General features: G+C 42.1%; 1 pseudogene; it reads right to left on the reverse strand.

The window, feature by feature from the left end:
- The window catches only part of LOC127196711 (homeobox protein Hox-B13-like), a 32,661-nt pseudogene that overhangs the window by 6,407 nt on the left and 2,414 nt on the right, over positions 1 to 23,840 (reverse strand).

Genomic DNA, 23,840 nt, shown 5'->3' on the forward strand with positions numbered 1-23,840 from the left:
TATTCAGGTGTGCCAGAGATGTTTCTAGAGGTACCTTGCATCTAGAAATGTAAGTAGCTGTAGTGAAAAGTATAGTTCTTTGTGTGTGTGTACATATGCATGTGTGCATGTGTGTGTGTGTGTGTGTGTGTGTGTGTGTGTGTGTGTGTGTGTGTGTGTGTGTGTAAGCCAGAGATCAATGTTGGGTGTCTTTCTCAATTACTCTTCACATTATCTTTTGAGACTGGGTCTCTCACTGAACCCAGAACTCCCTGAGTTTAACAAGCATGGCTAGCCAGGAAACCCCAGTGCTTTCTGTTTTCTGACCCAACTCCCCTCTCAAGGGCACATGTGTGGACCCCCTGTTAAAGTAGACTCTAAACTGAAAAGGCCTCATATGTCTCACACAGCCTTTTGGAATTGGTTGCATATTTCAAATATTTAAATACCATTGGCAATATAAACCCTGAAGACCATCCCCCAAATAATCTGGATTCAGGGTCTCACTTAGACTCACATTAGTCTATAAGTTCACTCTGTCTTTTGTTAGCCTTAGTTCCCAATAAGAACAGATGAATTCTTTCAAACCCAACTTGTTGCTAACAGCAATCTGCCTACCCAGGCCTTATGCCTGGCATCACTTCTAAATATCAGACAGCACAACCACCTTTAAAGGCCATCTTTATAAGCCAACATAAAGGAAGGGACAAAGGGAATGTTCCAATGTTAGAATCCTAACTGCCACCAGAGTCTAGGGAGATGGCTTAGTTGAAAAAAATCTTCTAGACAAGCACGAGGCCCCTGAGCTCAGATCTGCAGCCCCATATTAAAAGCTGGCTACAGCAACGGCAGCATGGATGGCCTGTAACCCCAGCACTGGGGAGGCAGAGACAGGGAGATCCCTGAGGTTCGCTGCCTAGCCATCCTCGTTAAAATCAGTGGGTTCCAGGTTCAGTGAGAGACTGAATCTCATAAGTTAAGATGGAGAGTGATTGAGGAAGACACCCAACATTGGCCTCTGACCTACACACACACACACACACACACACACATACACACACACACACACACACACAACTACATTTTCACACCAGCTACTTATATTTCTAGCCACCAAGGTACCGCACACATAAATAGTATCAAGCTAGTTTCCATGAGGATTTTAGTTCAATGATCCCGTTTTCACCTCTGAATTCGACATTAACTAAACCTCGTTCTATAGCTACCATTTCCCAGGAGAGGTGAAGCAGGAAGAAATCTCATTTTAAATGATCATAAAGATGAAATCGGCCACATGCATGTCTGGGAAGTTCTACAGGACAGAGAACTCACTCCTACAGCCAGCAGAACAGCTCAGAGGAACCGCCATGGGTCAGAGCAGTTCAGAGCCCTAGCCACAGCCTCAGTGCACAGACCTGGTTTGGATCTATGTTCAAACAAATACATCCTAAATAGAAATTCTTGAGGCAAGCATAGGGCCTCATGGCTATAATCCTAGCACCAGGAAGGATGAGGCAGGAGAGTCTCTATGAGTTTCAAGCCAGATTGAGTTCCACATCAATCTGCACTACAATGTGAGAGGCCATGTTTTAAAATGGGAAGTGGGGCAGAGAAATCCATAGACCACTAGAAGAAATTTAACCCAAAATGGATATTAAGAAATATCAAGAAGCTGGGCGTGGTGGCACACACCTGTAATCCCAGCACTCGGGGAGGCAGCAGCAGGTGGATCTCTGTGAGTTCGAGGCCAGCCTGGTCTACAAAGTGAGTCCAGGACAGCCAAGGTTACACAGAGAAACTGTCTCAAAAAAGAAAAAAAGAAAATATCAAAAAAAGTATTAATTCTGTTATCTATGGTCATGACATTGCAGTTACATTTTCATTTTTAAAATCTTTATTAAACAGTCATGGGGTAAAAAGCCTCCTACTAGAGAGTGCTTTGAGGTTTTTATTAGCAATAAATGTATAGAAGGGAAGACAGATGGGCAATAATGATAAAGTAGTAATAATTAATGCTGAAGGATGAGTGGGTCATCCTTTCTTCTTTTGCATAAACTTGGAAATTCTTCTATACTGAGAATGTTTTGTCCAGCCTGGTCCACAAAGTGAATCCTGGACAGGCAAGGCTATACAGAAAAACCTTGTCTGGAAAAAACACAACAAAACAAAAACAAAAATGAGTGTTTTGTTTTGCTTCAAAGGAGTTCCCAGAGGGCAGGAACTTTATTACACCCCTCACTACTGTATCACAAATACCCAAAACAGTCCCTGGAATAGAGAAAATTCAGGAAATAAAGGCAGGTGGAAAAGACCAGGCTCTTCGATCCCAATCAAGACGTCTGTGTCATCCAGTCAGTGGGTCTCAATCTTCCTAATGCTGCAACCGCTTAACACAGTCCCTCACGTTGTGGTGACGCCCCAACCATAAAATTATTTCACTGCTACGTCGTAACTGTAATTTTTCTCTTATGAATCATAATGTGAATATCTGTTGTGCAGGATATCTAGCCTGCAGCCCCTGTGAAAGGCTCATTCGGGCCCCAACGGGGTTGCACTCCACAGATCAAGACCCCGTGATCCAAAGCCTTTACTATACTGTTTGCCTTCCTTTCATGTGCATGCACACACACTTGACGGCACAGGGGCTTTGTGTAGCACCAAAGCCGCCTTTTCATCAGCTGCTTACAAGCCAGTGCAGTTTCACCCCAGGTCACGAGAAAGCATAACTGTGGTTAGAAGTGGAGAGAATATCAGGGCCCTCTCTGCCCGCTGGAGCTGCACTGAGTTTGCACCTGTCAACAGGCATCCAATGACTCAACTAACCAAAGAAAGCCCCTGACAGACCAATTAGCTGCTTCTGAGTCATGAGAAAGTCTCCTTTGTGACAAAACCAGCCTTCCTAATGAGAGGGGTTCTGGTATGCCTCATCGATGCATTTTTGAGACCCCCAGGGAATAGTCAGGGGAAAAAGAAGCGTGAACTGCTTTTTAAGATTCATGCAGAGTGCAACACAAGTGTAAGATGTTACTATAGTCTATGTTTTTAAATCCAGCAAAATACAACATGCAATATCTTTTCCATATCCAAGATAACCAGGGCCTTAAGGCCCCAAATAGTCCTTTAAAAAGCAACCAAATTGCACCTGGCTCCAGCAAGTGACCAGAAATCCGTTAAGTGCCTGCTACTGCAGCGTGGAAGCTGTGACCAGGTATAACATAGTTCACTCTAATTTTCCAGTAGAGACACTGCCGTGACCACAGGCCGTTGTGGGCAGCCCGAAGGGGAGCCCTGGGATCATCTCTCACTAGCTCTGCAATCCGTGATTCTAATGCCTCTGAACCTTTGTTTACTCCTTCGTAAAAACAAGAGAAGGGAACCATTCCTCCTGATGGAGTTCACTAGGCCCAGGCTTGACTCAGAGTTGTGCTCATTAATGTACAGTCATCCAAAGATACAAGCAATGGTCAAGAAAGCCAGACACCTGCCGTACAAAAGGGCTAGCCCTTGGGGTTTTTCAAGCAGACGCTTTCCACATTGTAGACTGGTGTGGTCAGGAAAGACTTTCTGGGCTCCTGGAGAGCATAAAGGGATGTAGTTAGGCAGATGAGGAGCTAGCTGTCCTGAAGGCTTTGTATACGCTGTGTTGTCTTTTTATCCCTTTAGACCTTTATGAATTAAACATCATTCGGTATCAACCCTTCAGCTGGAGAAACCAAGGTATAGAACAGGCTTGCTATGTGTTTCCACTTATGATGCCTCTCACCCCAGCATTCAGTTAGACAACCCATGTGGAGTCATAGGTCCAGTTTAAAAAAAAAAAAAGTTGGCCAGGGAGGAGTCAAACAACTTTCCCAAAAGCACACACTAGGAAGTAGACCCAGGGTTTCAAACCTGGACCACCACCTTGATCCAGAGGTTAAACTTACTTCGAAGATTCATTTACTTTTATTTTATGTATATGAGGGTTTTGCCTGCATGAATGTATGTGAACTATGTGTGTGGCTAGTGCCAGCGGAGGTCAGGATAGCATCCAATCCCCTGGGACTGGAGTTATAGATGATCAGGAGCCACTGTGTGGGTACTAGGAACCAAACTCTGGTCCTCTGCAAGAACAGCAATTGCTCTTAACCACTGAGGTTTCTGTCCAGCTCCCAGAGAGTGAACTCTTAACCATGATGGTTTGCAAGAGAGAAAGCATGAAGATGGAAGAATCCTGATCCGTTCTGGCTGCTGCTAGAGACCAGTAAAGACTGACAGCTTATACACTAGACATTTGTCTCAGGCCTGGAGGCTGGCAAGCCCAAGATCGGGTGCCAACAGATTGAGAGTCTGGCAAGGACCTTCTTCCTAGTTTATAGGTAACCATCTTCCTCATCGAGCCCTCGCCCGGTGGAAAGGGATGTGAGCTTTCTTACAAATGCACTAAATGCCTGGGGATTAGATTATTAACACCAGAATTTGAGGGGGTACCAACAGTCAAGCCAGAACAGTGTAGCTGGAACAAACCTAACAGGAAGAAACTACGAGATGAACTAGAAAGATAGGTTAGGACTAGAATGGTCTTGGATGTCCCATTAACAACCTGAGACACTGTCCCATAGGGTCAAGGAAGAGCCATCAGGGGTTTCCAGTGAGAGAAAGAATGGGGACTTTGTCATCTCTGTCCTGTCTTCCTCTATGCCCCCTGTGCCTGTTACACACTATAAAGAAAAAAACAATCATTACAGGCACACAAAAGAACCGAAGCATTTTCAAGTAAAACTTAGCAACTAAAAGTAAAGTTGCCCCGAGATGGCAGGGTTTAGTGATCTAGGCTTTTAACAATAACAAATGGAGTTTACAAATGATTCCTGCCCAGATACATATTTAATGTATCATCAGTGACAACCTCTATTTAAAACAAAGTTGAGATAAGACACCCTGATGCTCTAAGGGTCTGGAGTTCTGTTGTTCTGCCTTTCCCGTCATCTCATTTACCACTTGGCAGTATACACTCACGTCACCATCTTAACCACTGGTCGTTATATAATGATATACTAGTACAGAGTCTTTGAGGATGCATCCATTGGATAAAAGCACAGGCCTAGTAAAGAAAGAAGAGCTGTGCCACTCCCCAGAGTCATGTTCCATCCATCGACATGCTCCGGGGCTTGCTGCACCCACCCTAGGTGCTGGGCTCAAGTGGTAGCCACACCCACATCTCTCCAGCTTCACGCAGGCCCGAACCCAGACTTGCTGGCAAGGATGTGCTCAAGTTTAGCTTATCAGTGAGATGCCACACACCTACTAGCAAGCTGTGATTTCATCAGTTCGGAGGTGGTGTTACTAGTAGGGATGTTCGAGTATCTTTGCCAGCCATGTCCAGTGACAGTGTGCAGACTTGTATGGCTCTGCTATGAGGTCACCAGCCGAGTTCAGGTCTCAGCTGCAGGGGCAAGTGACCATCACTAAGCAAACCAGCCCACTGATGCCTCAGCCCAGAAACCCAAAGGGGGACCAGAATAAAATGCAGAAGAGCCAGAAAAGACAACACTGTATTTAGGAAGAAAAATAAACTTGGAGAACTGATAGTCTCCAGCTTAAATTTTTACTATAAAACTACAGTAATTATGATAGAATAGAATGGGAAAACTAGAGAGACACAGCCTCCTATAAATCTAGCTCCAAAGGATCCAACACTGGCCTTCACCAACACTTACATATACATACATACATACATACATACATACATACATACATACATACATACACACAATATGTAAATACACACACATACATTCACACACACACACACACCTAGAACCAAATATTGGAGCAACCAAGGCATCCTGTGCCTTTAATAGGTGAGTAAACAAAGTGGAAAAACCCAGTATTTAGCAGCAGTAAGGAATGGGCTATTGAGCCACAAAAAGACAAAGTGGAGCTTGAGTGAATATTGTTCAAAGAAAGTCAGCCTGGCTGCATATTGCATGTCTTCAGGTATATGGCGTTCCAGTTTGCATGGGCAGCAGTAAGGGTAACGCCCTTCCAACTGGCATCCTGGGAAAGATGAAATTGTGCCAAAAATAAAGGTTCAGTGGTTACCAGGATCAGGCAAGAGTAGGAAGGAGGATGGGAGGGTGGAGCGCAAGGCATTTGAGGACCATGTAATGGTGAAGACATTAGACATTTGTTAAAAGCCATACAAATCTACAACATGGGCTAATCATAAATGATGGGCCTTTTAATAGTAATGTAATAATAATAATAATAATAATAAACTGTGAAGGAATTTCAATAATCTGTTCAGGTTTGGGCCACTGTCCTTACTTCCTGATCATGTACTGTATTTTTTAAAAGATGTATTTTTCTGACATATGTCTACATGACCAGGCAGTGTATGCATCCAATTACTAAGGCCCATGTTCATTTTTCTGCGTTTGTTCTGTGTGCTTTGCTCAGGTTACCCACCTCTGCCTTCGCAGAAATGAGTTTCACCAGAGGTCTGGGTGCACAGATTTATTTTATAATATGACTTACCGAAATCACGTGACTGCCTTCTCAATGTCACCCAGAAAGAAATTTCAGTCCCTCGTGGGTCTTCTTCAGAAAAGAACAAATTGCTTAGTGTATTACTTGGGGGTGCATGGAAATGTGTGTTTTCATAATGGGCTCCCTCAGGCCCTAGTTCCAGAAAGCCAGGGTGGTAATGGCAGGCTTTGGCTTGCCTCCCTTTGGTGGAGTCCCCTTTGAGTGCCCCAGCCAGCCAGGTCCTCACTGGTAACACATGCATAACAATGACATGCCCATGGTGCTATGGATACAAAATTTAAAGGGCCAGGTGCTAACTATGACCCTTAACAATGCTTAGTCAAAACAGCATTAAGACAGGGGAAGAGCCCTAATAACCCCTACAATCTCTTCACCTCACAAGAGGGAAGAGGTCCTTTCAAACTGACTGTCAAGTTACTAAAGAGAACATTCACCCTGAATGTCCCACTCAGGGCTCTCTCCTCATCAGCTTCTCTGAATCTGTATGCAGTGTCTTTAGGTATGTTCATGAGACAACTTCATGGAAATCCCCACAGTAGAAACCTCGGCTGCAGCAGCCAGCTTGAAAGAACTGAATACTTCTGGCTATGGGCAGTTGCCACCAGGGCTCACCTTTGGAAGGCACAACAATCGTTTTTGCCCCAGTTGTCACATCACCGAAGACTAAGCTACAGAAGTTCCTTTGACTCCTAAGAGACAAAGGGCACCCCGATGTTTTGAAGCTCAGCCCTCTGTTGTCCGCTTAGGAACAGGGCTGGAATACGGACCTCACTGAGTCTTTTTGCTGGGCTTCTTCCCAGCAAACAGAGCGGCTACAATCACTCTCAGAATGGCAATATAACTGATGTGCCAGGCCCAGAATTCTCAAGTTGTGGCAAGTCTCTGGAAAGATAAAATCTAACTGTAGTGGCATTTCCTAGTATAGGTACTATAAAAGTAAACCTGACACAAAATACAGTGCATGGCTCTGAGCACTTAACCATAAGCCATTTAGACCCAACTGTTACTGTTTGGTTTCTAGACCGATGCCGCCCACCAAGTCCCTCCCTCACTCCCCACCCCCACGCCCTCAAAAAACAAACAAACAAACAAACAAACAAAACCTCTTCCAGTTATCAGGATGAGAGGTCCATTTTCAGACTAAAGTGTTCCGCTAATGAAAAAAGAGCACTGGAAAATGAAAACTTAAGGCAGTGTCCCTCTGTCTAGCATATCAAGGTGAGGGAAGCTGACAACTTTGTGCAAATAGGAAAGTACTGGCTAGGAGCTGGAGGAATCACAGCTTCCACTAAAATAACAGCACTGCTGTAATAGAGCTGAGGCTCAACATAGCAAGCTGCCCCAACCTTCTCTCTTTTTATTTAAAGGTCAATTCTCAGCCATTGTCAACTCAATAAAAGACTCAGTTTAGCAGTGATTATTGCTGACTCTAAACAGAACAATCACCCTTCAGCATCCAGAATTTCTATTAGTCTCGTCATTTTCCACATCTACAGGAATTACCATCTATAATGAAGAATCTGAGAGTTGAAAGACTTTGAAACACATCCAGAACTTCTCCTAGAGCAGGTACACTAAGGAGAGAGAGAGAGAGAGAGAGAGAGAGAGAGAGAGAGAGAGAGAGAAACCTTCTCGTGGGGGCCTTCACACTTGTCTGTATAAGAAAACATTCCCTTTGTCCCACAAATATTGTATACCAAACCTAACCCCTGAAGATCTCACGGGATACTCTACAATGTCACCAGAGCACCAGCCAAGACATCCCAATAATGACAGCAATGAGGGGAGAGTTTACAAAAGGCTTGACTTTTAGGCTCGTGGGCAATGCTTTAGGAGACTTCCTATGGGAAAGGGAAGTTTAATAAGTGTGTTTCTGTCCTAAACTGAACCCATAGGGAGCAAAAGCCCAGAGGTACTGCATGAATGTGTGGGAAAGGGGGCCTGACAGGAGCTATGATCTTCCAAATGGGTCTGCAACAAAGCCATGGAGACCAGAACTAGAAGATGAGAGAATTCACAGCCAAGCTCACTGCCCTCACCGCCTCTCTCTGGTCCTTGCCTGCCAAAGCCCATGAAAGGCAGGAGTCCCTGTGAGACACATCCACAGAAATCCACGCGCAGGTCTCAGTGACATTGGCAGAGGTGTGTGGGGCAGGTCCACAGGTGGCAAGGGGATGCCAGCACCACTTGTGACTTCACATTGGTCATAGGCTGTATTCTGGACCAGGCCTCTGAGAACTTTGAAAACAATAAGCTTTTTCTACCTACCAAGTCTTGACTCTGCTTTCTGATATAAAGAAAGGACTTTGATCAGAAATTCGGACTGACGTCATCATGTCCGCGGATGAGACACTACCCTGACCTCCTGAGTTACAGCTGTGGGTCAGGTAATAACTTGGAAAAACTGCCCATGATGATCTGTCGATCTGTTCTGAAGACTATACTGACACCTGGCTGCCTATAATTATTGGAGCCAACACAAATTTCACAGCTACTGACTTGAGTGTGCAAAAAAAAAAAAAAAAGTAATTTTCTCTATTCTCCTGTAATTTGGTTGTAATTTCTTCCCCGAGCCCCTGTTCTGCCTCAAAGCAGAGAAAATTGAATCTAGCCACTTTCAGATAAACTCATTCAAATACAGTCTTAGTCAATTCAAGTTTATAATTCACTCACAATTAAGTTGGAAATTCTTTTTTTTTTTTTTTTTTTCTTTCTTCTCTGGAACTTAATCTAAGCTCCTGGGGGCTTATGTAATGGTTCCCCTTCTTGGTGTTAATTTGTACTGTCCGCATCTGAGTATCACAGATGTCAGGTGTTCCCCGAAGGAGGAAGAGGCAAGAGGATCACTTTGAGTTTCAGGTCAGCCTGGGCTACAATGTACTTGAAATAAATTGCCCCCATGAGACTCAGCACTGTGTACAATGAATATACATGGATAATAAAAAGAATGATACAGTGGTGATACGAAGTTTCTGGAGTTAATGTACATGCTTAGGATTTATGTTATAATTAAGGACTTGGTAGAAACTGTATCTGGTACTAAATCTGCCATATTTATGGAGGATCAAAACTAAAGTTTTAAGAGATTATAGAAAGAGTCAGCTATAAGTATACTTTTTGAAAATAAATGATTTTTAGAAAAATTAGATGCTAGCTCCCCGGACTTGGGTGATTCGTGTAGCATGACTTCCAAGTCTTCCTCTAGCCTTCATGTGCCCTTATGTTCCTCGCCTGATTCCCACACTTTTTCTAGCCTGACTCATTGTTACTTTCTTGCTTTTAAAAATTATTTTTTCCTTCATAGAAGCCTTTAGAACACTGGCTCTTAACCTCATGCTGTGGTGACCCCAACCATAAAATTTTTTTCATTGCTGCTTCCGTAACTGTAATTTTGCTACTGTTATGAGTCATAATGTAATATCTTATATGTGACCATAACCCCCAAGAGGATGCCATGAGCCACAGGGTGAGAGCCACTGCTTTAGAATATCATAGTGCCCTCCTATGCCATTTGGATCCGTGGGAGGCAGAGGCAGCAGAGGTCAGGGAGCTGCCCGTTCTTTGGCACATCCCTCTCCTGTGGCATCACAAAGCATGATGGCCTGTTCGCTCTCCAGCTTCAAACTCTGGGCTCTCAGACGAGGCTTTGAGATCGGACATGGCACACAGAGAAGCCTGCTGACCTAGGACCCTGTGGCTTCCCTCCAAACCCTTCGACAGACCCTGATGTTTTGCCTGATGCTGTCTCCTTTCAGACTTCCCTGCTGTACTCCAGAGCACAGCCTTTCGGTTTAGAACTTGAGGGTGCCAGGAGAAGGTGCTCTGAACCAGCGGCAGCCGTGCTGTGCATCAAGATGCCCAAGGCACTCTGAGGAGGCCTGAAGAGTATAAATACAGAAGCAAGTACATGAGAAGGTGATTATATTATTGGTAGAGCAGTCAAAGTGAGCTCAGCAAGGTGGCTTCAAGACCAATGTGACCAGCGTCCTTCGATGAGGTAACTCACCCACCTCCTTGCATCCTGGCATGCATGGACACATACAGAGAAGAGACCAGACCTTGGAAGAAATCAAGATTGAACCTGAACCTTGGACTTCCAGAACTTTGGGAGTGAATTCTGATTACTTGAACTACTCAGACTATGGTGCTGGTTTCATTTTGTAACTCAAATGGAATTCCTACCAAAATTATTTTATCTGAATCCAATTGTAAGGAAATAAGCAAGCCTACAAGGCAAAATAATATGTGAAAATATACTCTAAACTTCAAAACTATTTCAATGTTCTTATGGACAAAAAGAAAGTGTCCTTCAGCCACATGATGGAGCACACATTTGTAATCCCAGTTTAGGGTCAGTCCAGGATATGTACTGAGACCCTGTATCAAGAAAGAGAGCAAATGGCTGGGCATGGTGGCTCACCTGTGTAAGATCAGCACTGAAGATGGGGGGAGGGGTCAGCAAAAGTTCCAGGCCAGCCCAGTCTATATAGGATGTTCCAGGGAACTTAAGGTTGCATAACACACACACACACACACACACACACACACACACACACACACACACACACACAGAAAACAAAACAAACCCCAAGAAGTATGTTGAAGAACATCAGATGTGCCAGGCGTGGTGGCACACACCTGTAATCCCAGCATTCAAGAGGCAGAGGCAGAAGGATCCCTGTGAGTTCCAGGCCAGGTCAGTCTGATCTACAAACCAAGTTCCAAGTCACCCAGGGGCTATGAAGTGAGGTTCTGGTTTTGTTTGTTGTTTTTTAAAAAAAAAAAAAAAAAACACTAAACAAACAGACAGCTAAATCTGATGTGTGGACTGAATTTGATTCCTTCTTTCCTTCAAAATTCAGTTTTATTTTTTAATAATATAAAATTTAATAATTTTTTTGTTTAACTAACACATCAGAATTGGACAAAAATCAAACAAGAAAAAGAGCCCAAGAGAAGGCACAAGAAACAGAGATCCGCCTGTTTACACTCAGGAATCCCCATAAAAAGCACTAAACTAGTAGCCATAATTTATATGCAAAGGACCTGGCGCAGACTGGTGCAGGCACTGTGCATGCTGCCTCAATCCCTGCGAGTTCACATGTGGTGATCTGGTGATTTAAAGGGCTTTGGTTTCTTGGTGTCTTCCATCCCTTCTGACTCTTATACTGTCTTCTCTTCTTTATGGCTCCCTGAGCTCTGAGGAGAGGCATTCAGTGGTGTTATCCCATTTAGGGCTGAGTGTTCCAAGGTCTCTTATTTTCTGCATAGTGGGTATTTCTGTGGATGTTTGTATTTGTTTTGATCTGCTGCAGGAGGAAGCTTCTCTGGTGATGGCTGTGCAAGACAGTGAACTGTGAATAGCAGAACATCATCAGGAGCCATTTATTACTACTTTTTTTTTCTAGAACAGTAGTATTTGGCTTTATCCTAGGTCCCCAGGCTATCTAGTCTCAGGTTCTTGATCACTCAAAGCAGTATATGGGTTCCATCTCATGAACTGGGCCTTAAGTCAAATCAGATGCTGGTTGGTTATTTCCACAACTTTTGTGCCACCATTGCAGGCAGGCAGTACACCACTGTAGATCAAAGGGTTTGTGGCTGGGCTGGTGTTTATGTTTATCTTTTGGCATCATACAGAGTGCTTCCCTGTACCAAAGACACTAGAACGTAGGGGTGAAGGCTCTACGCAGGCACCAGTTTGGCTTCGGCATGTTCAGAGAGTTGTGTAGGTATTGTTTTCAGCAATGGGGCCTTGACGTCAGTTGGTGGAGAGTAAACTGTAGTCTTGGCAATAAGCTGAGTTGTTTGGTTGTGCCCATGGGTCCCCTTTGGCCAAAATAGATGTAACCCAAGCCTGGTACTGGAAGCTTCATTTGGTCACAAGAGATACCCACTTGAGGCTGTGTCTCCCCACTGTTTGGCAATTTCACTTAGATAGTCTTCATATATACAAATTTTTTAAGGAGAGTTCTACTGTACTAGGTTTCCATACTACATCTCAAATGAACATTAATTTTAGCTATCTCTCCCCATATTTCCTGCCTCACCCTCATCTTCCCTCTCCATCCCCACTCCCATTCCAGCAACCTTCCCACATCCATCACCATAACTATCTGTTCTATTTCTCTTTCCTGGGGAGATTGATTTCCCCTCCTCTGCCCCAAGTCCATTACTCTAACCTCTGTGACTCTCAAGTTGTAGCTTATTTATCATTGATTTAATAGCTAATGTCCACATATAAGCAAGTGCATACTGTATATTGTCTTTCTAGGTCTGGGATACCTCACAAAGAATATTTTTTTCTAGTCCCATCCATTTACCTGTGAATTTTATTATCTCTTTTTCTTTTAATGGCTGAGTAAACTCTACTGTGTAAATATACCACATTTTCTTCATACATTCTTCTATTGAAGGACACCTAGGTTGTTTCCAATATCTGACTATTACAAATAGAGCAGCAATGAACATGGTTGAGCAAGTGCCTCTGTGGTAGGACAAAGCATCCTTTATGTATACGCCCAAGAGTGGCATAGCTGAATCTTGAAGTAGACCAATTCCTGTCTTCCAGAGGAACACTGATTTTCATACTGGCTGTACAAGTTTGCACTTCCACCAGCAACAGATGAATGTTTTCCTTACAACACATCCTTGCCAGTGTGGGCTGTCACTTGTTTTATTGATCTTGGCCATTCTAATGGTTTTAAGATGAAATCTCAAAGTAGTTTTTGATCTGCCTTTCTTTGGTGGCTAAGGATGTTGAACATTTCTTTATGTGTTTTGTCAGGAAGTACAGTTTCCTTCTTTGATAAATTTCTGTTTAGATCTGTACCTCACTTTTAAAAATTGGGTTATTCATTTTCTTGATATCTGAGGGTTTTTTTTTTTTTTTTTAGTTCTTTATACATTTTTATGTTGGCCCTCTCTCAGGTGTGTAGTTGGTAAAAATCTTTTCCCATTCGGTAGCCTGCCACTTTGTCCAAATGATGGTGTCCTTTGCCTAACAAAAGCTTTTCCGTTTCATGAAGTCCCACTTATTGTTTATCTTAGCACCTGTGCTAACGGTGTTGTGTTCAGAAAGTATTTTTCCTGTGTCTATGATTTCAAGACTATTCCCCATTTTCTCTTCTGTCAGATTCACTGTATCTGGTTTTGTGTTGAGGTCATTGATCCATTTGGAGTTGAGTTTTGTGCAGGGTGATATCTGTGGATCTATTTACACTCTTCTACATGCTGACATCCAGTTTGACCAACACCATTTGTTGAAGCTGCTTTTTTATTGCATCATTCATTTCTGAGTCTTTTATTAAACATCAGGTGTCCATAGGTGTGTGGACTCATGTCTCGACTTCAACTCAGTTCCACGGATCAGTGTGTCTGTTTTTGTGCCAGTATCATGCTGTTCTTCTTACTGTACCTCTGTAGCCCAACTTGAAATCAGTGATAGTGACAGCGACACCCCAACTATGGTGCTTTGTAACACACCACAAACTGGTACATTGGAAAACCAGTTTCACCACAAAAAGACCTACAGAGTAAACTAACCTGGGCCCATGGGGGCTCACAGAGACTAAACCACCAACCAAAGAGTTTGCATGGACCAGACCTAGACCCCTACACGTATGCAGCAGATGGTTATCATGTGGGTCCCCTAACAATAGGAGTGGAGGCTGTCTCTGACTCTGTTGCCTGACTCTGGATCCTCTTCCCCTAGCTGGCCTCAGTGGGAGAGCATGTGGCTTAGTCCTGTGCTGTGACTTGAGGTGCCAGGGTGAGTTGGTACCCCTTAGAGGCCTCCCCTTCTCTGAGAAGAGGAAAAAAACGAAATGAGGGGAGGGGCATGAGGGCAAGATTGGGAGGAGAAGAGGGAGGGGCTAGGATCGATCTGTAAAGTGATTAAATAAATAAATTTTTAAAAAAAGAAAAACCAATCTCTTGACTTCACAAGCACAGCTCTTGCCTCACTACTCTCTTATCTTTATATCCCAGTGCTCACACACACGGTCAAGTTCGTTCACCATTTGATTTTTATTTTTAGCCCAAAACCCATCATAAGTCATCCAGTTCACTTCCATTCTAAGATTCCTTAAGACATTAAAGAGTCACCTAAGCCCCTAAGAGGCCATAACACATAGTTATCCATCCTGAAATGTTTCCTGTTTCTGAGACAAGGTTCAAGCCCATCAAACCAGGGTCTCCCACGTCATGGCTCACTTTTAAAAAGTATGACTGTCTCAATATAAATAGATCTGAATAGTTTACAGAGTAGAAGTGTAGGCTGGGAAAGTTGCTCAATCAGGAAAGTGCTTGCAAGGCAAGCAGAGAGATCTGGGTTTGATTCCTTACATAAAGGCTGGGCGTGGCAGGACACACCTCTAGCTCCAACACTGGGAATGCAGAGGCAAGAGGATATCCAGGGCTCAACAGTGAGCTAGCCTCGCCAAATCAGTGAGCTTCAAGCTCAGTGAGGAGCCATGTCCCAAAGAGGAGCCCTGTCTCAAAACACTGAGGCGGAGATTGAGAAAGACATGTGCCACAGACCTCTGGCCTGAGCAGACATGAGTACACGTGTAGGTACCTACACAGAACTGCACACACATTCAAACCTGTACACACACACACACACACACACACACACACACACACATACCACAGACACACACACACACAATGCTTAAAATAACAAGAGATAGAAATTACAAAGAGAAAAGATAGCATCAACTATAGAAAATGCTAACTGTACTATGAAATAAAATTTAAAGGCAAAATAAAACTTAAAAACTAATAATACAAGTGGCTAAGGACATAAGTAATATTTTTATACTTAATTTGTTTGCATGTGTGTATCCATGTGTGTGTGTAGTCATAACACCATGTGTGGGGGTCAGAAGACAACTTACAGGAATTGGCTCTGTCCTGCCACATGGGTCCCGGGGATTGAACTTAGGTCATCAGGCTTAGCAACAAGTGCCTTTACCTGCTGAGCATCTCCCCAGCGTAGTATCATGAAGATTAACATAAATGAACATACCATTATTTTAATGAATGAAGGAAATGTACAGGCAATGCCTGAAATAAAATAGGTAAGTGATGAACAAAACATATATATAAATATAAATTAGAACAAGATGCAATTCCTCTCTTGAATCCACTTTTTGTCAAGACTAACAACGAAAGCTCGCTTATAATAATGCGGGTGTGTCCACACTGGTGCAAGGAATCAAAATGTGTGTTGTCTTTCTGGAAAGTCAGGTCACACACCACAGCCATCTCTCTAAAAGGGCTTCCTCCCAGAGGGAGTGTAACCTCCACCCTTTATATGTGACCGTGCATAGTGACTTATTCCCAGAGTGCAGATGTGGGGGAGGGGAGGTAACCCTATACAATCCTCCTCTAGAAACTGCACCACTGCAACCAGGTGAGCAAGGTCATCATCGGGGGTCACAAATCATGTTGACAGGCTGCATGACCGAATGAAACGGGCACAGGACCTCTGTGAGCATCCTCTCCAAAACCCACAACCCCATCTAGTCATGGGAGAACACATCAGATAAATGCCAATACAGCCTACACTGTGTCTGACTGCCACTCCTTGAAACTGTCAAGGTCACCGAAACCAAGGCAACTCTGAGAAACTGACCTCCAAGAGGAGTCTAAAGAGAGGTAACTGCCAAAGGTAATGTGTCCTGGGGTGTCCAAGAACAAGAGGAGAACATGGGAAACACTAAGTCTGTATAAAGTATCGGCTTTATTTAACAATTATGCATTGTTATTGAGTCATTAATTATAACAAAATTACCATAGTAAAGTGAGACATTTATATTAGGAGAAACAGGACAGAGAAATGGGAGACTTGTAGGAATTCCGTTCACTTGTTCTATAAATCTAAAATTATCCTAAAAAAAATAAAGTCTGTTATTTCGTTTTAGAGTGTTTATTTGGTATTAACATGAACTCTAGGATGTTCATGTCCTAATTTTTTTCTGAGAAAATGATTACAAATGCAAGAAAAGATGAAACTTTACACACAAGGATATGTCAGCACTGTTCACAATACATCTAAACTGAGTGTTCAATAGTAGTCTGACCAAAGAAGTTAGCCTTCAATTCAATAGGATATTTTAGCAGTTCTCCAGTCTATACCAATATTAAATTGCTCAAAAATTTCCTAAATTTGTTTACTTTTGCTCAATGACCCATTCCTTCCATTCCATTCAATGACCCATTCCTTCCATTCCAGAATTCCATATGTGAATTCTCTAGCCTCAAATTATGTATTTTTTAATTGAACAGTATTTTTCTTAAGAAAAACAATGTGGATGTCCACACTTTTTCATCTCATAAAACAAAGCACACCAGATAGAGCTTTTGTAAGAATTGATGGGATAAACTGGACCACAAATGCTATTCCTAATATGTTTAACCATTTTCCCCAATTTTATTTCGGCCCCTGCAAAGATATTGTTTGTCCCAAATCAGCTGGAAGAAACCTTAAGAAAATGATACCCCATTTCCCTTAAGGGAGCTTGGGTAAGTTTGTGGTTGCTTTCTTGGGCTATAGATGTTTATTTTTGTTGGGAGTTGGTTAAGATATTATTGGTCTTATTTAGAGAGAAAACAAGGTTGTACTCAGGGATGTCTCTCTTTTTCCTTTATCTTCCTTTCTTAGGTTTGGAGATGGGGTTGAAAAGAAAGAAGGAGGAATATAGAAATATAGGGATGTTATATCAAAAAAGTAGATTATTGAATCTACTACTCAACTTAATGCCTGATATATAATTTTCTTATATTGATGCAAAATAAGTTTAATTTTGTCACATTGATATAGAATTCAAATTTAAGATTATTCTTCACACACATTTTTATATATGTATGTATATATATATATATATATATATATATATATATATATTACCCTAATATGCAGTATTGTACCCATACAACTCAATTATAGTACAAGGTTTACTTCCAATACCTTGAAAGTGGTGTTGTAGGCTGTTTAGGATAATTAAGTAATACTATAAGTTAACTGTTAGTTGATCAAAGCATGTTCATGTCAATTACTAGTCTATATTTATCACAAGAATATACATCCTAGGTTTAACAGATAGATATTATTCTATAGATAAATAAGTTAAAATAGTTTGGTCTTCAGAAACCTACAGAATATGGCATTTAAATATGTTTTTATTATTTTAAAGATTCTTTGACAATAAGACATGTTAAATCCTGGCAACACCCAGCCTACCTCAAAGAAGATGATGAACATCAAAGAATCTCCTTATGGAGATGGCTTCAAATGTGGCAAACAAGCCACTGGGGAAAATGTCCTCATTTCTGCCATAGACAGAATTCTGCCTAAGAATGGGCAAGCTTAGATGCAGGCAGAGTCAACAGCCAAACTCTGCCAAGACAGGGTACACAAACCCTCATTGATTCCTGCCTCACAAATATGTCTGTCAGATATATTCAGCCAGAAGGCTGAAGATGATGCTCCAACGTTATAGAGAATTTTGGGTGACTGTTCAGGAAGCAAACTGTCTCTGTAATTTTCTCATTTTGGAAGCTGCTAACCTGCACTAGGAAGGTAATTAATTTTATTTCTTCTCAAGTCTCTGATAGGGTTGAAGACCAGATAGTTGAAGCTTAGTTGTTTAGGGGTTAAGATGTTTTTAATTCTAGAGAGATGTTTTAAGTTGATAGAGATGAGATATGATAGATATTGATTTACATTCAAATTTTTAGACTCACCAAGATAGGAAAGATGTTTTCTTCACGGTTGCTAAATACAAATAGCAAAAACACTAAGAATGTAACATTTATATAATTTCTGGTTGTTTCATGGCTCTTCTTGGTGTAGGTAGTTTATTGTATATGTGTGTAATAATATAAATGTATATGTAAAAAAATAAACAAATTTTAAAAAGAATTGATAGGATAATATTTTAGACTGGATCATTTTATTTATCTCTCCGGAGAGTTTGAAGATGTGATTTTTATTATTTTTAATCCCGCATCACTGAAGTTCTCCACAATATCCTGCATCATATGGACAATAATGAAGAAAACAAAATTTACCTTTAAAGACTTTTAATTTTTTGTTTGGAAGGGACACTGTATGGGTGGGTGAAAGTGAAGTTACAGGCCATTGTGAGCTACCCCACATTAGTGCTTTGATTCGAACTCTGAGCCTCTGGGAGAGAGCAGCAAGAAGCATTTAGCCTTGGAGCCACCTTTCCAGCCCTAGCCTTTAACTCTTATTTCAACAGTGCAGTATTTCAAAGTTGTTAATCAGTACTATGTGTAGTTCAATATTTAGTTTACCTGAAAATTGGGTAAATTCTCCTTTTAACCTATGGGTTGTGACCCCTTTGGCAAACCTTTCTCCAAAAATATTTACATTATGATTTGTAACAGTAGCAAAATTACAGTTATAAAGTAGCAACAGAAATAAGGAACATAAGGAAACTGTACTGAAGAATCAACAGCATTAGGAAGGTTGAGAACCACTGTCTTAGAAGTGTCAAGCTATTCATCAAAACCTTCTCACAGAAATACTACTATAATATGTGTGTGTGTGTGTGTGTGTGTGTGTGTGTGTGTGTGTGTGCACTGATGCACACAGCATCATCAATGATCTGCAAAATGGCAACTTTGTTGAGGAAAAAGAGCTAAATTCAATCAAACTGTCTATATAAAGCTCTAGATTATGCTTAGGTTACGTTCAGTTTTGGGTCAAAACTTGTTCCACACTGGAGGTATCTCTTGTTAGCTGTCTTAGTTTGGGTTTCTATTGCGGTGGTAAAACACAAGTCAGATGTAGGTAAAATAAACCAAAAGGGTTTATTTGGCTCACACTCCCTCATCGGCGTTCATCATTGAAAAAGTTAGGACAGTAATTCAAATGGGGCAGGAACCTGGGGGCAGGAGCTCCATGCAGAGTCCATGGAGGGGATGCTACTTACTGGTTTGCTCTTTGTGGCTTGCTTAGACTGCTTTCTTATGGGCCCTAGGACCACTAGCTAAGCATGGGGCCCAATGGGTTCTGTAATTTCTAATGGTATGAGGGAAGATTCAAATTTCGAAGATATAGAAATGCTGTTTCAGGGTATCAGCAAAATCGTAGCTGCTGTTGAAAAACTCTTTCCTGCTCTATACTTAGAGAGAATTTTCTGTTTTCTTTGTCTTTTTATTATATTTCATTCTTAGAGGGATTGGAAGAAAGGCTGATAAGATAGGAAAACTGTAAGTGTGAGTAAATTCCATCCTTTTAGAAAGAATTGCAGACTTGACTGAACAGCTGGAGAAAGTGCAGAAAGAAGTTGAAGGGCTGGGAAAGCAAAAAGCACCTCTGGTAAAAGGGGGTGAAGAAAAACAAAAACTAGAGGATCAGGAAGGCAGACAAAAAAAAGGGTCTTTGGAGAAAAATGTTCCGATAGAGGAACCCTCCGGAGCCACACAGACACCATCAGCCTTTCCAGTTACTATAAGACACGTGCCTGCTCATGATGGTGCTGAGGGGTACAATGAAATGGCATGGCGTCCTCATTCCCAATAGGTGGGGTGGATGTTTTTGGTGGGTTACTCATGTTTGTTGGTTATAAGTTAGCAAAAATTACGGATTTCTTTCTTTCTCCCTTCTACCCTTCTTTCTCTCTATCTTTCTACCCTATCTAGCATTAGGAGAAAAGGGGGGAAGGAAGGAAGGGAAAAAAGAGGAGGATATAGATTGATAGGATAAAAAGCAGATTATTGAATCTACTAGCTTCAAATATTTTACATTGGTATTGTAAATTGATGGGAATTTAAGACTATGCTATTCAACTCTTGCTTTATGTATTATATATTGTATGTTGATAAAAATTTAAACTGTATATTATATGTTGGTAGAAATTTAAGATTATTTTGTTCAACATTTACTTAATGTATTATACATGTGCAACTCATTTGAAAAGGTGACCTACAGTTCTAGTCTTATGAAATCTAACTGTTATAGCCTGTTCAGGATGGTTGGAGATGAAAGTTGGTAGGTAGTCACCTATAAATCTTACTAGGTACTAAATTAGTTAATTACACAATAAGCTTTATCTAGTCTCTCATATATATGTTAAGCAAATAGTAAATAGCTAAAAACATTAAGATGCATTGAGATAGGTAGATGAGTTAAGCGAATGATAAATAGACAGATATATTACTAAATAGATATGAATATGCATAGTGGTAAGTAGAAAGATGGTCTTCAAACACTTCAGAGATCTATAGACTTTGGCATTTAATAATAAAGGGCTTTTCTGACAGAGAGAGACCCACCTACCCCTAACAACACCTCCAATCTACTTCAAGGGAGATGATGGGCATAGAAGAAATAAGTGTGGCAGAGTGACCACTGGACCAAAGTACTGTTCTTGTCTCTAGTGGTGATGGCAGACTGACAGCCCAAACTGTGATTATAGCAGAGCACAGGGTAACTAGCTGTGCAGCCTTACAGGGAATGGCTGGACAAATTCTTCAAAAATCGTGCTTCATAAATATGTCTGTCAGATGTATTGGGCCAGAAGGCTGAAGACTGGATGCCACAATGATAGAGAAAAATCCATGACTGTTCAGTCAACTCTCTCTGTCCTGTCTGGCTTCTGGAAGTTGCTTGTCTGTGCTTCCTTCATATTAGATAATACTTCCTTCTTGGATCTCTGATGGGGTTGAAGTCTAGATAGCCACAGTGTTACTATAAGCTTTAATTTAAGAATTAAAAACTCATTTATAGGTTGGTAAATGTAATTTCTAATAAGAAGATATTTTAGAAAACTTTGGACACTAGGAAAGGACTCACTATGAGAGGATAGTGGAATACCTTCTCCAGGATTGTCAAATACAAAAGGACTGAGTTATGTACATGTAACTTGCACCTGATGACTCTGTACATATGTATATTTATGTATATAGTTCTTTTTTGCCTGTTTTTTTCTCAATTTTTAATAGAAAGGGGGATGTATGAAGAGAATGTAATCTTGTCTTAGTCTGAGCCCAAGGTGAAAACAGTCTTTGGGCAATATTTTTTGCTCGTTTTGTTTTTGGAGGCAGGGTCTCACTATGTAGCCTCAGCTGACCTGGAACTGGCTATGTAGACTAGACTGGTCTTGAACTCACAGAGATCCTCCTACCTCTGACTCCCAAGTACTGATATCAAAGGTGTGCTACCACAATTGGCTGCTTCCTCTTCTTCCTCCTCCTCCTCCTCTTCCTCCTCCTCCTCCTCCTCCTCTTCTTCTTCTTCTTCTTCTTCTTCTTCTTCTTCTTCTTCTTCTTCTTCTTTTAAAGTCAGATGAGAATTAAATTAAAGACTTTTCTGCCTTAGCCTCCTGGGAATCCAGGACTGCAAGTATGACCCACCATGCCCAGTTCATCATCATAGCCATTTCTAAATTTATCCATGTTATATTTATTTTGTTTTTCTCCTTCCCTATTGACAGACAATTATATGATCTCCAATTTGAGAATATTATGGATATGCTTACAATAAATAGTCTCACACCAGTTTTTCTGTGGACATATGCATCCAATACTGAAAAAAGTCTTAGAATTGATGAGTCATAGAGTACATGTTTAACCGTGAGGTTGATCCAAATTAGTAGCATTTCCCATTCTCCTGAGAATGTTTTTGTTTTATCTTTTTCCAAATTTATTCACAATCAGCTCCACTCATGAAAGCGGCTTCTAAGCTCTCTACAGAGCTCGGGGTAGAAAATATGAGACTAATTATCACAGCAACCAGTACTGGTTATGAGCTTATCAGCACTGTTGGGGCAAATGGTTATGACTGACACAGGTTCTCTGGAGCCCCAGTGGAGGGGACTGTAATTTCAGGCCTCACACTCCTGGCACATGCAGGGTAGTGAAGAATTTAGTAGCCTGCTAAAAGGTGTCACACATCTCATGGGGTCCCTCAGCTGAGTCCTTTGCCAGTCCCAGCCCTGACAGACTCCCAATTCTCCTGGACAAACCCTCTTTCCCCTGCCCATGCCCTCTGGAGCTCACCGGGTAGCACTGGTCTTGACTTGGCCAGAACCTATATCTCCTTGACCCTGCAGTTCTGAAACCAAGTGGTAAACTGGCGTTCAGAGAGGCTGGTGGCTGCGGAGTTCTTGTGCCTCTTGTCCTTAGTCATGAACTTATTGGCTGCATATTCCCACTCTAGCTCCCGCCCTTTGCTATAGGGAATGCGGGGTTTTGTTTTGTTTTGTCTTGTTTTGTTTTTTGTTTTGTTTGTTTGTTTGCGACCACAGCAGAAGGCACAGCCGTCTGGAGGATGCTCAGCCCTGGGCTCTGAAAACACTGCTCTCCAGAAAGGACCTGGTGGATTCTGTTCACCTTAGCAACACATCTGGCTGTTCAGCCGCCAGCCAGGGCCCAAACAGCCAGGGCCCAAGGCTCATAACTGTGCACAGGAAGCAGAGAGTCGAGTCGTGATGAAGTTCCCCGGGGCGGGAGCGGGGGAGCTCTCAAGGACTACACCACAGACACATCCAGATAACTGCCCATAGGCTGGTAAGGTGCCGGGTAGCCCGGATAGAAGGCAAACTCAGTGGGGCGGCTGGGATACTCCTCCCTAGGTGCAGGAGTTTCCGAAGAGTAGGTAGCCAGGGTTCCCGTCTGGGCATACGGTTTTAGTGAGCTCTGGACACTCAGCAAAAGGAGTGCCCGCCTTCAAAGTAGCCATAAGGTACAGGAGCTGGAGGTGCCTGCTGGGGCACCCCAGGACAAGGGTGACACTGCTTTGGTGGCTCCGCAGAGCCTCGCAGATCCAGGGGGTTATGGCTAGCTAGTAGGCGACTAGATTCCGACCCCCTGCAGCTCCAGCAAGCCTTCTGTATCCTTGGCTCCGTCCAAAGTGGCATAATTGCCAAGCTCCACGAGGCCAAAGATCGATCAGAATCAGCTCTTAGGGAGCAGAGAGTGGGGCTATTTCTTCCTACCCAGGCCCGGGAATCCTCCACCCAGGTCTGGAGAATCCTAAGCACGTTAAATTGCTCCCAGCTAGCAAGGCGCCTGACACCCACAGGTTTGTTTGTTTGTTTTAATCATTTGAAACAACCCCCTCTACAAAGAAAGAAAAAGAAAGGTGTTCTTAATGTAAAAGGAAGGGCAACATATAAACAGCTTCCTGAAACTATTCGTACAAGGCAAGAAACCCAGCCTGAAAGGCGTAGTGCCGTCAGCTGATCTCCAGGCAAACACTGTGATTTCAACCATTTGTTTAGAAATACTTTTGAGTCATTTAGATGAAAGGTTTGTACACAGATAATCCATGTGGGAGATTCAAATCCCAAAAG

Source organism: Acomys russatus, chromosome 1 (genome assembly GCF_903995435.1).
Source record: "Acomys russatus chromosome 1, mAcoRus1.1, whole genome shotgun sequence".
Lineage (NCBI taxonomy): Eukaryota > Metazoa > Chordata > Mammalia > Rodentia > Muridae > Acomys > Acomys russatus.